Here is a 12,595-nt window from a genome sequence, read left to right on the forward strand (position 1 = left end):
TTCATGCCCTGTCTCTCTCTCTCTCTCTCTGTCAAAAACAAATAAAGATTAAATTTTTTAATATAATTACATCTGATCCATTAAGCTTTGTAGGTCCCACTTTGCCCCATTTCGTTTCAGATGCCAGAATGAAGGTATTGCCTATACAAAGAGGTGACCTTCCACGTGTGTTGTTTCTCTGTTATCGTTTGTTATTAGCACTTCAGAGCTGGACTCCAATTTCTTAAATCTTAGAGAAACACAACGGTTTTAGGTGAATATTATTCCAATATCCTAAACGTCAATTAAGGATGTTTGACATTGTCACCATATTAACATCAGAATATAAAATACGTATCTATTACTTGTATTATATCCAGAGAGTTAAAATAGGAAAAGAATTTTTTAAGTAACTCTCTGGATTTTAAATGAACAAATTTCTTTTTAAAATGCCATTTATTTATTTTTCTTAATGTTTATTTATTTTGGGGGGGGAGGTAGAGAGCATGAGAACAGGGGAGGGGCAGAGAGAGAGAGGGAGACACAGAATCTGAAGCAGGCTCCAGGCTCCAGCTGTCAGCACAGAGCCCAACATGGGGCTCGAACTCATGGACCTCAAGATCATGACCTGAGTTGAAGTCCGATGCTCAACAGACTGAGCCACCCAGGCGTCCCTAAAATGCCATTTATTTTGATTTCAACAGATTTTAGCTGTAAACCCTGGTTTCCATTGCATTTCAAATCCTAACAATCAATGTAGATAATGGTGACTTTGGAGATTTTTCTAGAAAAACTGTTAAGATGTTCACAAAACTTCAGTTGTTCAACCTCACTGAAATGTCATATCTTTGCTGAATTAATAAATATGCCACGTTCATCTCCAAATCCTGTATTCCATATTTACCAGTCACCACTATGACAGAATACAGGATAAAAGTTAAAATACTTGATTGACAAATAGATATTTACAAGGAAAATGAAGGAACCTCTCTAAGAAATGAAAGATTATATTTTTCCAAATTTGTTAAACCACATATTTTATCATTTTAAACTGAAAATTGAAAATGTTTAAATATTTAATACTGAAAATAGGTCCTTAGAATATAGTTCCAAGCAAACTCAAAAGGGAGAATATTCTTTAAAAGCTTTAGTCCTCAAGAATTAATTGAAAATCATTTTTTAAAGATATGGGTATCTTCCCCGATTTTAAACTCAACTTACACATTTAATTTTTTTTTTAAGCAAAGCCCAGCTTCAGGTGCAAACTTTGGAAACTGAATACTTGGTTGCATCCTCTCGGCATCGCGAGCGTGCGTGTGTGCGCACGCACCCAGATACTGCTGCCTTCTGTCTAACCTGTGAACTCGTCTCGGTTTGTAGTGGAGCCTCAGGTTTATTTTTAAGTTTCTTCATTTATTTTGAGAGAGAGAGTGAGCACAAGAGCGAGTGCATGTGAGGGGGGAGGGGCAGAGAGAGAGAATCCCAAGCAGGCTCCGCGCTGTCAGCACAGAGCCCAACTCGGGCTTGATCTCACCAACCGTGAGGTCACACCCTGAGCCAATCAAGAGTCGGACGCTTAACTGATGAAGCCACCCTGGTGCCCCAAGACCCAAGTTTAAAACAGGTGATTTAAAGGTAACAAATACTTGGAGACTAAAGAACATCCCACTAAAGAATGAATGGGCTAACCAAGCAGTTAAAGAGGAAATTTAAAAGTATATGGAAGCCAATGAAAATGATAACACCACAACCCAAAACCTCTGAGACGCAGCAAAGGCGGTCATAAGAGGAAAGTATATAGCAATCCAGGCCTTCCTAAAGAAGGAAGAAAGATCTCAGGTACACAACTTAACCTTACGTCTTAAGGAGCTGGGAAAAGAACAGCAAATAAAACCCCAAACCAGCAGAAGACAGGAAATAACAAAGACAAGAACAGATATTTTGCTATCAAAACCAAAAAACAGTAGAACAGATCAATGAAACCAGAAGCTGGTTCTTTGAAAGAATTAACAAAATTGATAAACCACTAGCCAGTCTGATCAAAAAGAAAAAGGAAAGGACCCAAATAAATAAAATCAAGAATGAAAGAAGAGAGATCACAACCAACACAGCAAAAATAAAAACAATAATAAGAGAACATTATGAGCAATTATATGCCAATAAAATGGGCAGTATGGAAGAAATGGACAAATTCCTAGAAACATACACACTACCAAACCTGAAACAGGAAGAAATAGAAAATTTGAACAGACCCATAACCAGTAAGGAAATCAAATTAGTAATCAAAAATCTGCCAAAAAACAAGAGTCCAGGGCCAAATGGCTTTCCAGGGGAATTCTACCAAACATTTAAGGAAGAGTTAACACCTATTCTCTTGAAGCTATTCCAAAAAATAGAAATGGAAGGAAAACTTCCAAACTCTTTCTATGAAGCCAGCATTACCTTGATTCCAAAACCAGAGACCCCACTAAAAAGGAGAACTACAGACCAATTTCCCTGATGAACATGGATGCAAAAATCCTCAACAAGATATTAGCCAACCAGATCCAACAATACATTAAAAAAATTATTCACCATAACCAAGTGGGATTTATACGTGGGATGCAGGGCTGGTTCAATATCTGCAAAACAATTAACGTGATTCATCACATCAATAAAAGAAAGGACAAGAACCATATGATCCTCTCAATAGATGCAGAGAAAGCATTTGACAAAATACAGCATCCTTTCTTGATAAAAACCCTCAAGAAAGTAGGGATAGATGGAGCATACCTCGAGATCATAAAGGCCATATATGAACGACCCAACGCTAACATCATCCTCAATGGGGAAAAACTGACAGCTTTCCCCCTAAGGTCACGAACAACACAGGGATGTCCACTCTCACCACTGTTATTCAACCTAGTATTGGAAGCCTTAGCCTCTGCAATCAGACAACACAGAGAAACAAAAGGCATCCAAATCGGCCAGGAGGAGGTCAAACTTTCACTCTTCGCAGATGACATGATACTGTATATGGAAAACCCAAAAGATTCCACCAAAAAACTGCTAGAATTGACTCATGAATTCAGCAAAGTCGCAGGATATAAAATCAACACACAGAAATCAGCTGCATTCCTATACACCAACAATGAAGCGACAGAGAAATCAAGGAATTGATCCCATTTACAGTTGTGCCAAAAAACATAAAATACCTAGGAATAAAACTAACCGAAGAGGTGAAAAATCCATACACTGAAAACCACAGAAAGCTTATGAAAGAAATTGAAGAAGACACAAAAAAATGGAAAAAGATTCCATGCTCCTGGATAGGAAGAACAAATGTTGTTCAAATGTCGATACTACCCAACGCAATCTACATATTCCATGCAATCCCTATCAAAATAACACCAGCATTCTTCACAGAGCTAGAACAAATAATCCTAAAATTTGTATGGAACCAGAAAAGACCCCGAACAGCCAAAGCGATCTTGAAAAAGAAAACCAAAGCAGGAGGCATCACAATCCCAGACTTCAAGCTATACTACAAAACTGTAATCATGAAGACAGTAGAGTACTGGCACCAGAACAGACACTCAGATCAATGGAACAGAATAGAGAACCCAGAAATGGACCCACAAACGTATGGCCAACTAATCTTTGACAAAGCAGGAAAGAATATCCAATGGAATAAAGACAGTCTCTTCAGCAAGTGGTGCTGGGAAAACTGGACAGCGACATGCAGAAGAATGAACCTGGACCGCTTTCTTACACCATCCACAAAAATAAATTCAAAATGGATGAAAGACCTCCATGTAAGACAGGAAGCCATCAAAATCCTCAAGGAGAAAGCAGGCAAAAACCTCTTTGATCTTGGCCGCAGCAACTTCTTATTCAAATCGTCTCCAAAGGCAAGAGAAACAAAAGCAAAAATGAACTACTGGGACCTCATCAAAATAAAAAGCTTCTGCACAGCAAAGGAAACAATCAGCAAAACTAAAAGGCAACCGACAGAATGGGAGAAGATATTTGCAAATGACATATCGGATAAAGGGTTATTATCCAAAATGCATAAAGAACTTATCAAACTCAACACCCAAAAAACAAAGAATCCAGTGAAGAAATGGGCAAAAGACATGGATAGACACTTCTCCAAGGAAGACATCCAGATGGCCAACCGACACATGAAAAAATGCTCAATATCACTCATCATCAGGGAAATACAAATCAAAACCACAATGAGATACCACCTTACACCTGTCAGAATGGCTAACATTAACAACTCAGGCAACAACAAATGTTGGCGAGGATGCGGAGAAAGAGGATGTCTTTTGCGGGAATGCAGGCTGGTGCAGCCACTCAAAAAACTAAAAATAGGGGCGCCTGGGTGGCTCAGTCGGTTGAGCACCGGCTTCAGCTCAGGTCACGATCTCACAGTCTAGGAGTTCGAGCCCCGTGTCAGGCTCTGTGCTGACAGCTCAGAGCCTGGAGCCTGTTTCGGATTCTGTGTCTCCCTCTCTCTGACCCTCCCCCATTCATGCTCTGTCTCTCTCTGTCTCATAAATAAATAAACGTTTAAAAAAAATAAAAAAAAAAAAACAAACTAAAAATAGAACTACCCTATGACCCAGCAATTTATCCACGGGATACAAGTGTGCTGTTTCGAAGGGGTACATGCACCCCCCCCATGTTTATAGCAGCACTATCAACAATAGCCAAAGTATGGAAAGAGCCCAAATATCCACTGATGGATGAACAGATAAAGAAGATGTGGTCTATAGATACAATAGAGTATTACTCAGCAATCAAAAAGAATGGAATCTTGCCATCTGCAACTACGTGGATGGACCTGGAGGGTATTATGCTAAGTGAAATTAGTCAGAGAAAGACAAAAATCGTATGACTTCACTCATACGAGGACTTTAAGACACAGAACAGATGAACACAAGGGAAGGGAAACAAAAATAATATAAAAACAGGGAGGGGGACAAAACAGAAGAGACTCATAAATAAGGAAACAAACTGAGGGTTGCTGGAGGGGTTGTGGGAGGGGGGATGGGCTAAATGGGAGAGGGGCACTAAAGAATCTACTCCTGAAATCATTGTTGCACGATATGCTAATTTGGATGTAAATTTTTTAAAATTAAAATAAAATAAAATAAAATAAAATAAAATAAAATAAAATGAATCGGGTGATTTAAGGAGATATCCACATATCCCCTCCCAATTTCTGATGTTCCGATTCCTGTTGTTTTGTTTTCCTTTCACACGACATGACCAAAGGTCCATTTCTGCAGGGTGCACACAGGAGGGAGGCCGCTGCTGTGGGCACCCAGAGTGTGGGTCCACGACAGATGCCCAGGGCTGCAGCCAGCAGCTGGGTGGTGTGGACACGACCTCCCCAGGGTTGGGGGCCCTGGAGGAGCTCCCCCAGAGCATCAGCAAATGTAACAACTATGGACCTACTTCTGAAGCTGCAGGTCTGTGCTCAGATTCCCTTGCAAACTGTATTCTTTTTTAATTTTTTTTTTTTTTTTTTTTTTTTACTTATTTTTGAGACAGAGAGAGACAGAACATGAGCAGGGGAGGGGCAGAGGGAGAGAGAGGGAGACACAGAATCTGAAGCAGGCTCCAGGCTCCGAGCTGTCAGCACAGAGCCTGACACGGGGCTCGAACTCACAAACCACGAGATCATGACCTGAGCCGAAGCTGGAAGCCCAACCAACTGAGCCACCCAGGCGCCCCACAAACTATTCTTTACTGAAGGTGCGTCAGTGTCCCAGCTTGCTGTAACAAAACTGTCACAAACTTGGTGGTGCAAAACAAGAAGGCTATCTTCCCAGTCTTTGAGGGCCTCAGTACAAAATGAAATCAGAGGCTCGCCTCTCTCCCAGCTCCCAGGCTCATGGCCGCATCTGGGTCTCTGTTTCCCCATTCACCTCCCCTCTGCTCCGTGCATCTGCCCCCCTGCCCCCCACCCCGAACACAGGTACTCACACTTAAGTGTCCGCTCAAATAATTCAGGACAAGCGTCTCCTTTCAAGACCCCTCTCTGAATCCCACCTTTGGCCATATGACTTTCCAGGGATTCTTAGGGCATAGGTGTATCTTCTTGGGAACCACCACCCAATCCACTACAGAAGACACATTGGGCGATTGGAAAATCACAGGCAAAACCCTAAATATGCTGAGTAACGTCCTAAACAAACCTTCTGACCGAGAAAAGCCCATTACGATTAGTCCTAACACACGAACTCCTGGGGCAGCATTCCAGTGGAAACAGCGACTGTCGGGAGTGTGTAGTTACAGAGCCATCTGGCACTGCGTTGTTTTTTCTAGCGAGGAAAGAAGGATTGTGTTGTGCCTCTGACGGTAGATGATGCTGTGTGTAAATTCCACGTTACAGCATATTACACAGTTATGTGGTCTCGTTAAGACAAAACCTGCAAACCACACAAGATCAAAGTTTGGGCCCTATGTTCTCAGGATAGTGACACAGTAAAAATTAGGAATACAAATCGCCTAAGACATCATAGTCGTACTATGATAATGACTCACCTTTAATGGAGCCTGCCTAATAATAATAGTAAAAACGTGTGAAGTTGTTACTAGTACCCCCATTACACACTTCCCAACACAGCTGTTTACAAACGGGGCCATCGTAGAACCCTGTAATGTGGGCACTGTGATTCTCCCCACCTTACGGGTGAGCCACAGAGAAGTTCAGTAACCCACCCCAGTCATACAGAAATCGGCCCCTGAGCTTTGCGCTCTCAGTCCTTCTGGTATGCTAGTCGAGAACGCAGAATCAGCCAGAATAGTGGACCAGGAGAGGTGCCCAAAGGACAAGCATACAAAGAATAGGTAGCAAACTAAACAACCTGAGCTAGACTAGGTTAACACAAAACAAACTGTGGCCCCAGGGTCAAGGACTCCGACGTGGAAGCCTGTGAATGATGCACAGCTCACACTCCACAGAGAGCAGAGACTGCACATTTAGGGAAAAGTTCTCACTTAAGTTCAGACCACTTGGACCTTGGGTCTCACTCTGCTCACTAGAAAGAAGCAGGCGTTTGCTGAGACACCAGAGCCCCTCACGGGCCTCCACTCACAGCTCTGCCTTTTCCGCCTCGATGTGGAGGGATTCTGCTTAACCCCTGAGAACCTGCTGCCCCAGCGGGTAACGCCTCTGCTCCGTGACCCGAAAACACTGGGTCTGGGGAGGAAGCCTGCTCTGTGAGTGAAAACCTTCAGACCCTGGGTCTGGACTTTTCCCTCCACGCCGGCTGGGGAGTAAAACAGAAATGTGGGCTCTAAGAGACTCCCCCTAAAGAGCTCTGAAACCTGGTGTATGTGGGAAGAATGCATGTGCGCATGTGTGTATACGCATGGGGGTGTGCGTTGCATGTGCAAGGTGTATGTGTCTGGTGTGTGTACGTGTGTGTGTGCAGTGTTTGCTGTGTGTGTGCACGTGTGTGTGATGCATATGCACGTGTGATGTGCATGTGTGATGTGTGCACATGTGACGCGTGCAGTATGTGTGGTGCGTGTGCACAAGTATGTGATGTGTGCACGCACATCTGTGGTGTGTGTACTCTGTGCATGTGTGATGCATATGCACACTGTGCTGTGCACACGTGTGTCACATGTGTGTGCACCTACACGCGGCACCCGCACTCCTGCCCCGCCCCCAGAGTTCCCACAGGCACCACGTCCGGCGCGCCTGCCCCGAATCCGAGCCACTCCCGGCTGCACCTGTGCTGACCGTCCCCGCAGCTCCCACGTACCGTCCCCCCCAGGGCTTCTGTGCATCCGCCTCAAGTGCCTGGGCCACGGCTCCGGGACTGTCCTGCACGCGTAACGACCACACCGGGTAACACAGGGGTTCCTCTGTGCCGGCACATGCCTCTTCCCCTTACAATGCCCACGAAGACTGGCCACCACGTGTCACGTGTTCACTCTGCAAACCCTGACCTCCACCTCTCCAGAAGGCCCCTGAGCACACTGCCCCCCACAGCCCAGGGAGGAGCCCCAGGAGGACGCGGGGACTCCCTCCCGCTGCGGTGCTGGCTTGACCCAGCGCCTCTGCCTGGACCTCTCTGTTTCTGCCTCCGATTCCAGCACAGACACTGTCCTGTAAGTGGTGTGTATGTGTGCACGGGTGTAACATTTACACCCACAGAGCCCTTCTCCAGAGGACACGCAATTCTCCCATCGCCAAGTGCCCATTCCCCAGGAAATCCTCGAGCCTGGGAGAACCCACGTGGTGCCAGCTTCCCGGGCCACCCTCCGTCTGCTCCCTCCTCTGCAGGAAGCCTGGCGTCTCTGGCATTTCTCGTGACACACGGGGAGAAGTGGGTACTTCTCTACCGTGCTACGCAAACCATGAAACTTTTCGGAATAAGACCAGACTTGGATTTCTTTCATCAAGATAACATGGGCCCGTGATGATGCATCGACACCGCACGCCTTTCTAGAAGGACTGCCTCTAACTCATCGGGTTCTGAATGTCCTGGGGTTTACGGCATGAGAGGTAATTTTATATTTCTCAGTCGGTGACACTTAGGGAAAATGGGTGATGGGCACTGAGGAGGGCACTTATTGGGATGAGCACCGGGTGTCGTGTGTAAGCGATGAACCACGGGAACGTACTCTCAAAGCCAAGAGCACACTGCATACAGTATGTTGGCCAACTTGACAATAAGTTATCAAAAATAAACAAATAAACATTTGAAAAGATAATTACAATGAGCCATTTGGTAAAGTACACCTATCTGAAGAGAAATCATTAAGGGTAATATTCAGCAGGATAGAAACGAGAAACAGAATGAACTATATTTTACCATTAAGAGTTCTACTCATTTGTCAAAGCGATGTTAGAATGTTGCTATCACAAAAATAAAAGGTGCGATTTTATTCAAACCCAAAACAGCTAATGATAAATGTAAAATAAATTCTCAGCATAAAGGCCAGAATCAGAACTTCTCCCTCCCACTCACAGAATCACACCCGGACGCAGGTATGTACATGATCGGGAGGGCGTGTGCTTGTCCGCGGCTACGCTCCGCGTATACGAGTAGCCAAGTCTTCTGGCTCTTTCTAAGAGATAAGGGAAATACTCGCATTCGCTCCTAAACAGCACCATTGGCCAAGCTGCAGACATGCCTTTCTAAAGGCTATCATGACTTAGGTTGGTTCAAATCGTAACCTGGCCGTTGTAACAAGGCCCGTGCGGCCTAGGAGCACCGACCGTGTGGATGGGAACGAGGCCCACAAGGCCTGGGAGCATCGAACGCCTGGGCGGAGCCGGGGCTTTGGCCGCAGGAGAGGAGGGAGCGGCCATCAGGGAGGAGCAGGGCTGCCGCAGCCACTGGGAATTAGCAGAGCTAACGGGAGGCTGGGACTGAGGTGAGGGTTGGGATGCAGCATGAGCAAAGGGCCTGAGGCAGCCAGAAGGAACATGGGTGCCTCCGAAGCTTCAGAGGGCAGGGTCTGGACACTGCCATGTGCTCTGTGGGTGGTGCTATATGACTCTCTGACACGAAAACACAGAAAGGCAACCCGGTTTCCGGATTGAGATTATGAGACTGGTTTGGGGGATGGTAACTGAAGAGCCAGGCCACAGACACAGAGGTCTGAGCTGAGTGGCTGAGGACACAGCCTGGGGGTGCCAGTGGTGTCCAGTGGCCAGGTGGTGGGTACCCCAAGCAGGGGGAGGTTACCCCGGAAGGCTAATGGAGGGCTGGTCACCCAAAGACCCCAAGGAGGAAGGGGTGAAGCAGAGGCTGGGATGTGGGCCAGGGGTGTGTCCGGAGGGAGCTGGAAGCCACTGCTGCTTCCCACAGGCTGAGGTCTGGGGACCCACAGGGCCCTCGTATCTCAGGGACGGAGGCTGAGCACAGAGGCAGCTGTGGGCAGCGCTCAGACTGAGGGAAAGACGGCACAGGGCTCAGGCCCCCTTCATCTCGTAGTTCTGTTTTAGAAAGGGAAGCCGGTTTCCCCATTAGAGAACATTCCAGAGCCCTTGCGTTCAGTTTACGGAAGCTCGTCCTCCAAGGTTTGCTGTGAACACCGCTAACCATAAAGTACTTATTTTCCGTGGAAGGGGTTATAATTTTTGAGAGGAATAACTGAGAGTTATGTCACACTTTATAAATACAGATTATTTTTCTAAACGCTAACTCAAAGAATAAAAACATTCTCATATGGAATTTGGGTGCATTTCTGTGGTTACATTTTTACCAACAACAATTCATAAAACCGACAATAAAATATCTGCCTGTCAGGAACATTCATTCTAGACGGGATTTAATTCTAACTGCAGTGTGTCATTTAAACCATTTTTGATTAAAACATAAATAATCACAGTTAATTCCTCATTAGTGAACTCCTCAACGCAATTACTAACCCGCTGGGTACCGAGGGATGTCTGTCCTCCCGAGCTGGAGTCTAACAAAGATGCGTGAAAAATAAAGAGTGGATGTTAATGAGCATGACGGTATTTACGATGCTGAACTTGCACATTTTGTGTGACTGTTTCCATAATAGCGCAATTCAGTGCTGTAACAAAACGGTATCTGTCCAAATTTCAAAAGAGTTCAAAATAACTATCAAAACTAAGGAGAGTCAATGTCAAATGTCAACGGTATGGTCCGATTTATTCGTCCCCAACAACTAACAGGCGCGGCACCAGGCTCGTTAGAACCCAGCCCCATCAGCCCGGCATTCCTTTAAGTGGAGACAGGTTTATTTCCCTAAATCTTCACTCTTTGCTTAATTAAGCATAGCTAATTAATAACATTTACAGGCTCTAAAACAGCAGACACTTTAGAAAACACAACTATTTTACCCAATAACTTTAGCTGAAAAATCACAAAATCATAACTGTTCGGCATCGAAGCAGATATGGGATCAGCATGGTCCGGAAGGGCGGGCTTCAGGGGCGAGGGGTCAGGCCTCACGGCTCTGGGTCCCCAAGAGCAGGGAGGTTTAGTCTTTGACACAGAAGTAGGAGAGGTCGAGCCGCTTCAGTGTGGGCACGGACTGGGGGAACAAGTGACATCTACTGTTCACTGGAAAGAATCTGAAGCCTTTCATCCAAAACCACCGCCTGGACCTGGACGACAGGACTAGGTGACCAGCCTGAGGGTAACCACAAGTACCAGCCCCTTTAAAATGCAAATACGTTTCTTCTGGACCTTCTCAGGCATTTTACCTCCGGAGGCATTTTTTACCCTTCCTTATCTCAGTAAAATACCTGTCGGTTCTATTTATTTTTAAAAATTTTTTTTTCAACATTTATTTATTTTTTGGGCAGAGAGAGACAGAGCATGAACGGGGGAGGGGCAGAGAGAGAGGGAGACACAGAATCGGAAGCAGGCTCCAGGCTCTGAGCCATCAGCCCAGAGCCCGACGCGGGGCTCGAACTCACGGACCGCGAGATCGTGACCTGGCTGAAGTCGGACACTTAACCGACTGCGCCACCCAGGCGCCCCATGTCGGTTCTATTTAAATAGCAGGTGCTGCATCAGAGATTCAAAACCACCCTGGGCACCCAAACAGCACATTCTTCGGGTGAGACACCAGAGGGAGGGAACACCACCAGCTGTACGGCTGTACTCACTACGGTGGGGGGGGGGGAGGGCCTGCCCCCTGCCAACAGGACACAGACAGCCATGGAAGGCCCCTCCCCTTCCGGAACTGTCCTTTCTGGGCCTGAGGTCACCAGGTGCTGCCCCCAGGGACAGGTAAGCTCTAGGGTCTGGGCGAAACGCCCACCTAATTCCTCCTCAGCCAACAGCACAGACTCTCCTCCCTCCTTCCCGTCAGAAAGGAGCCAGGAGCCCGAGTAAGTGAGTCCTTCCCTGGATGGAATACAGTCAGCCTCTCCCAACGCAGGTCTCAGGGGCATCCTGGGAAGTGGAGCTACTTAAAGTTGGGAGTTTTAAAATCCAGGTCTCTGTTCAGGTATCAGACGGACCTGCTGCTGTAAAAGGTTGTCGTCCCGCGTACGTATGTTTGGGAAACAAGGCGATTTCAACCTCTGGGGTTTTCGGTAAATAAGCATGGCTCTAACTCGGATCTTGTTGAAATGTTCACTGGCAACTACATCTCCTGATAAAATCTGATTCCTCATTTTAAATTACGTGAATCTTGCTTATGATGTCACAGACCTCACCAGAAATTCCACAGTTGAAACCAAAGATGAGTCAGCAAGGAGAAGAAACACGTAACAAAAGCATAAAACAAAGGGACCGCCTTGCCGGGAGGTCGCACGTGTACGTGACCTCCCACAGTAATTCACATCTCTAATTACCAACGGCACGTTTAAGCGACCTGTTCTCACCTTTCCAGGGGCAAGCTCATCGCACACAACAGCAGGCGCGCTGCTAACCCACGCGGCTTCGTGCTTCCAGCCCCTTGGACTGGACAGCGTTGCTATTCGGGCACCCAGAATGTGCTCTCGGCACCAACCGCCAGCAGCAGCCTTGGACCCTAGAAGCAGAGCACACTCTTCCACTGCACTGCTGCTTCTCCAGCAATGCACTTCAGCAGGGGTGGGGGGTGGGGGAGCCGGGGTCCAGCAATGCACTTCAGCAGGGGTGGGGGGTGGGGGAGCCGGGGTCCAGCAATACAC

Source organism: Lynx canadensis, chromosome A3 (assembly GCF_007474595.2).
Source record: "Lynx canadensis isolate LIC74 chromosome A3, mLynCan4.pri.v2, whole genome shotgun sequence".
Taxonomy (NCBI): Eukaryota; Metazoa; Chordata; class Mammalia; order Carnivora; family Felidae; genus Lynx; species Lynx canadensis.